We start from the raw sequence: 6062 nt of genomic DNA on the forward strand, positions 1-6062 counted from the left end.
CATCTCTGAGTACCCAGCACATTACAGTGGACCCTCGACTTGCAGACGGCTCCACCTGCAAACTTTTTGACTTACAGACTTCTCTGGCTGGAAAATTTCACTTCGGCTTGCGGCTGGAGAATCAACCTATGGATTGGAAGAGGGAGGAGGGGAAAGCACCAAATTTGAATTTGGCGCTTCCCCCGCCTCTTCCTTCCAGTCCGTAGGCTGCCGATCGTGCCTCCGGATGCCTTCCCGCGCTTCTCCACCGCAATGGGAGGCATCTATGAGGCTCCCCCACCACTGCTGGAGGCCTCCAAAGCACGATCGGTGGCAGGGGGACCTCTGAGATGCCTCCCATGGCGGCAGAGTAGCCCTGGAAGGCCTCCAGAGGTCCCCCTCACCGCTGATTGTGCCTCCAAAGCTTCTCTGGTTGTCTGCCACTGCTGGCTTTCCTAGGGCCTACCGGGCCTACCAGGGGAGTAGGCCCAGTGTACCCTGAGAAGTCCGCCACTGCTGGCTTTCCCAGGGCTTACTGGGCCTACCAAGGGAGTAGGCCCATTGTACCCTGAGAAGTCCGCCACCGCTGGCTTTCCCAGGGCCTACCGGGCCTACCAGGGAAGTAGGCCCGGTGTACCCTGAGAAGTCCGCCACCACCAGCAGCAGCCGACCTCTGAGAGGCCTCCCATGGCGGTGGAGAAGCCCTCAGAGGGCTTCTGCAGCGGCGATGGTGGCAGCCCCAGACCACCATGAGGCCTCCGTCAGCAGCGGAGAAGCCCTCAGAGAGCTTCAGCAGTGGTGATGGCAGCGGCGAGGGACCCTTTCGGACAGGTAAGGTGCTGCTTTTTGCATTTGTTTTCTTTTGGGGGGGTGTTTTTTTCTTTGGTGGGTTACAGATTAAGAGGTTTTCGAAGGGGTGGAGCAACAGGCACCAAGAACAGGAGAATTCTCAGGACTCTGATAACCCCTGGGTTTACTCCAAATCAGTGGACCCCCCCAAGAAAGGGGGGGCGAGTTTCCACAGGAGAAGCGGGACTGTAGCAGGGGGGCTGGAGATGCCGAAGAAGCTAGACTGCAATCTGCTTTTTCGGACGAGTTTCCTTTCCTCAATAGCAACTGACTCGTGAAATTGCCATGATGAATTGCTGCGTAGCTGCTCAGAGAAGGGGGAGAAAGGAAGATTTATGATCTGACTGCTTGAACAGAAGTTGATGGGCTATCTCTATGGCAAGTAACAGACCAGATGTTTTGTTTCTCCCTTGGAAGTTTGATTGTGGAGATGATCTCTTAAGCGGCAGAGGATCTTGGCAAACTTTGGAGGTATTTCTTACTACGCCCTAACTTGGTTAGAACTGAGAAAATGAAACTTAACAGTCCTTTCCACCCTAACCCCCGTACTATGTCTTGGCTTTTTATACATTAGAAGCTTGAGAATCTTGAATGACTCTGAGCAGCTTAAATCTATGGAACTTTACTTTGACCATAAAGGAGGATTATATATCAAATAGTCACTTTTATGACCAGAATGTTTTCCACAAGTCTCTGAATCAGTTTTGGCCAAGGAGGAGGATGGAAAGCGTAGTAACTTCGTCTGTCTGACTCTAATGATTTTTGGATGAAAATTTTTTCTCTCTCTCTCTCTTTTTTTTTTTATTTAGGAACAGGGATAAAGGGTACAAAAAGAAAGAGGGGATAGGAAAGGAAAAATGGTTTTGGGGGATAGGAGAGCATAAAGTATAACATCATCCAATCAATTCATATTACTAATACATATCAACTTTTTCCTTTTTCACAGTTTGATTACCCTCCTGCTTTTATCTTATCATTTAATTTTACTTTTATTCTATGTTATTCCAACATTGTCTGGTAGCCGCTGCCATTTATACAATACATCCCATCGTTCAGTTTCCTTTTGAATTGAACAGTCTTTCAGCCCATCTGACAGAATATCCATTTTTTTCACTTCCCATATTTTCACCATAAAATTGTCTGGTTTCAGTATCTCTGCCTCCTTAAGATTTTTGTCATAATGCTTTTTAATTTTGGAAGCTGCATGGGTCACTGGATAACTCTCTACTGCATTCATATTACCTGGTGTCATGTCTAATACAGACGATTCTAAAGTCTGTACAACTTCATTTAAGTTTTGTTTGGCATCTACTGTCCCCTCTTTCGTCCCTTTCATCAAATCTTCTATTTTGCTAAGACCTGCATTCACTTGCTGGAACCCTGATAATATTAGCCTTTGTATATTAATCTGCCATTCCTTTTCTATTTCTTGCACCACTATTCCAGAACTTTGGGATTGAACAGACCAAGTCTCCATTTGTTCTTTTGAATTTTTGGGGTCCATCTCAGGCTTTGGGGTTTGTATAAATACCACAATAATCACCCCCTAGAAATACTTCCACAGTTTCCACAATTTTATCAACAATTCAAACCCCTCATCATAAACCTCCCCTTAGATCTCCCTCCAATCTTTGTCCAAATATTGTAGTATAAAAATCAACTTTTAGCCCAGCAAATACAATATCAATTAGAACCGTGACGCAGTTATTTCTTCTTCTCCTGAGTTCAGCAAGCTTCTATTATTAGACTCACCCGCAGTCTGCAGTCCGATAAACAAAACAACAGTCACAGAGTTTCAAACTGTCCAGTAGATTGTCCTTGGAGCTCGTCTTGTGATCTTCATTAACCCCTTAATGCTCCTTAGTCCAGTCGGCCACGTCAGCTCCTTCTCCCGAAAACCACCAGATTCTATTATTTATAGTTCACAAACTCCAGAGAAGGCAAAGAGTAACGTATCCCAGCCACACTGCATCCACCGAAGTCTCTTAAATCCAGTCAGACGGTGTTGCTGTCTGGGATTCTTCTCCAGAAACATAAGATTTATTTTTCCATCTCAGACTCTCGGCTTTAGAATCAGCCTGGTGTTTAAAAGTTCACTTGGAGAAGCTTAGTTTCGTTTTTGAGTCAGACTGATAAGATAAACCCGCCGCTGCATTTATTCTTTCAGCCAAATATTTTCATTCTTATTTCAGCTTAATGAGGCTGTTTCATAAATCAGAGGCTTCGGCTTACTTACTTGTTATATATTATTAGTTTATATTGATTGCTCTCCTCTCCCCCGGTAAAGGGTTCCTCGCGGCTCAGTGCCAAAAAATGGCGCCCGCTCCAGTCCGTGCACGGTGATTTCTTCAGAAGAAAAAAGTCCGGGTCTGCCTCCCTTTCTTCTCCTTCTGCTGCTCACCATCTGCTTCAGACAGACTTCTTCTAGACTCTCCTTTGATCCCCATTTCAAAAAGGGGATCCCGGGCCGGAGGGTTCCAGCTTTTTCCAGAGAGCTCCTCTCTGGAGTTGCTGGCAGCACCGCAACAAAGCCCCGCCTCCCGATTTTTGGATGAAAATTTAAGGGCGAGACTCATCTTTGGGATTTTAAAATGGAAACCAATCTGATATTCTGTCTTCAGGAATTTCGATCTAATCTCATCAATCAGCCACCTAGAGTGGTCTATCGACTAGATAGGCGGGATATAAATAAAATAAATTAATTAAATAAAATAAAATAAATAAATAAAAAATCATCTTAAGGCTCAAATTTCAGAACTGAAGACAGATATTAAAGCAATACTTCTTGGCTTGGTCACTATGATAGAGACAGGAGACAAACAGACAGCATTTTTGAATCAGCTGAATCATCGCCAGAGAGAGAGGGAGAGACCACCATTCCTGAGGAGGAGACGGGAGGTGAAACTATTGACTGCTCTGAACTCATCGAACAATGGCCTCCGAAGAGGCAGAGAGAGACTTAAAAAAAAAAACAGAATGAAATATTTTAAAATGAGGAAAGGAGGGGTGGAGACAAGGTGGGCGAGTACATGGATTTCATCCTGATGGAAAATAATGTTAAAGGGAAGACATGGGTGAATTTAGAGGCAGAAATTTATGATCAGAGGTCAAATAGATCTGTGTTGCTTGGAAATCAAGATATGGATTATATTGAGAGGAAATTAGTAAATCGCATAGAAAATGTCAATGAAATTTTATAGATGGCATTTTAAAACTGGTAAAAGGGGTGTAAGAAATTAATCTTGGAAGTTTGATACTGGAGTCAAGAAGCAAAAGGGAAAGGGGAGGAAATAACCTGCGGATTAAATGATAAGATTTCTTGGTCCTGAGAGAGATATATCCACACAGAAAGCAATATGAGTAATCACAATATAAGCAATTTTGGCTAGGTGGGAAGCTAAAAGGTAGGTAAATATATGTAGCTACAAATTTCATAAAGGTAAATGAAGAATAATAATATTAGATGCTTGGGCTCTTATGGTTTATATATTGAGCTTAAATATGAGTGAATCACTATATTGATTATATAGACAAGATGAGACTTACAATGTCTTTTAACCTGTAAAAGTGGGGATCTTTCAGAAATGTATTGAGCCGGCCTAGAGCCTCTACGTGGGGAGGTGTGTATGGCTAAGCCACCTTTATGATGAAATTAGAATTGCTTATGATGAGTACTGGTTAGAGGTGTACACAGGTGAAAGAATATATAGAGACTATATAGATAGCACTTTAAAAGCCAGTAAAAAGAATGAAAGAAATGAATTCCTAGATTCACAAGGCTATAAATAACTAAAAATCCCTGGTTTATACATGGAGCAAAGAAATATAATAAAAATGGGGAAGTTACTTGCTGAATGTCTTTAATGGTTGATAAATATAGGTAATGCTTAAATTCGATTGCATATTCTGATCACACATATTGATGAGTTAGAAACATGAAGATACTAAGTAACTTGTGAACTATAGTTGGTCTATGCCACTGGTTCTTAACCTTGGGTTACTCAGGAGTTTTGGACTGCAACTCCCAGAAGCCTTCACCACCAGCTGTCCTGACTGGGGTTTCTGGGAGTTGCAGTTCAAAAGCATCCGAGTAACAAAGGTTAAGAACCACTGGTCTATGCAACTAAGAATGGCTTGAATATAAGATCAATACAGGCTTAAGATTATCTATTAGACAATTTAAGTATGTTAATCTTTAGGGTTTATGTAGTCAGAATTACAGTGGTGCCTCGCATAGCGAGGTTAATCAGTTCCGGATTAACCTTCGCTATGTGAATACTTAGTTAAACGGAACAAAAAAGCCATTGGAACGCATTAAACATCGTTTAATGCGTTCCAAATCGGCAGAAAACTCACAGTTTAACTAAGTCTTCCCATAGCCGGCAGCCATTTTCGCGCCCTCGGTAAGCGAGGGGAGGGCGCGAAAACGCTGCGCGCAGCCATTTCGGCTGTTCCGGCGGCCATTTTGGACCCGCCGAACAGCTGATCGGCGGGTCACAAAGCGAAGGTCGGTAAGCGAAACGCTTACCAATCTTCGCTATGCGAGTTTCGGCCATAGAGGCCAACGCGATGCCTCCGCATTAGCGATCCCGGAAAAGGGATCGCTATGCGGATTTGTCGCTATACAAGGTGCTCGTTAAGCGAGGCACCACTGTATATATTAAATGGATATGGCCTAAAGATGCTTAGTAGGGCATATGGTTTATGTAGTCAGGTTTATATATTAAATGGATATATTCTCTCTGCATATAAGTTTTTGTGTTTGTTTTGTATGTTTGTCTGTGTTTAATAAAAAAAGAGGTTTTCAATGCATTCCTATGGGAAATAGACCCTCAACCTACGGACTTTTCGACCTGCAACCACCGTTCCAATACGGATTAAATCCGGAAGTCGAGGGTCCACTGTAAAAAGATGAACATGCAGATTAAGTGAGGCATTGAATGTCTAAAATACATTCCTGGTTCAGTCACCCAATTAGAAGGAATCGGAAGTTACATATAAAGTTATTATAAAACAGAGAAACGATGAGTTGTAATCAAGACAAAAGTATACAATGATTAATGTGCAGAGGGAAACAGAATACCTTTGTCCCGACTCCAAGGATGAAAGGCTCCCCGATTCCTCTGTAGAAAAGAATCCATCCCCTGAAGATCTGGAGAAGCCTCCGATATGCCTGAGGGGAGAGCAGGAGCTTCTTCTCCGTCATCATCTTCTGGGTCCTCTGGAGTCTCCAG

Source organism: Pogona vitticeps, chromosome 2 (genome assembly GCF_051106095.1).
Source record: "Pogona vitticeps strain Pit_001003342236 chromosome 2, PviZW2.1, whole genome shotgun sequence".
Taxonomy (NCBI): Eukaryota; Metazoa; Chordata; class Lepidosauria; order Squamata; family Agamidae; genus Pogona; species Pogona vitticeps.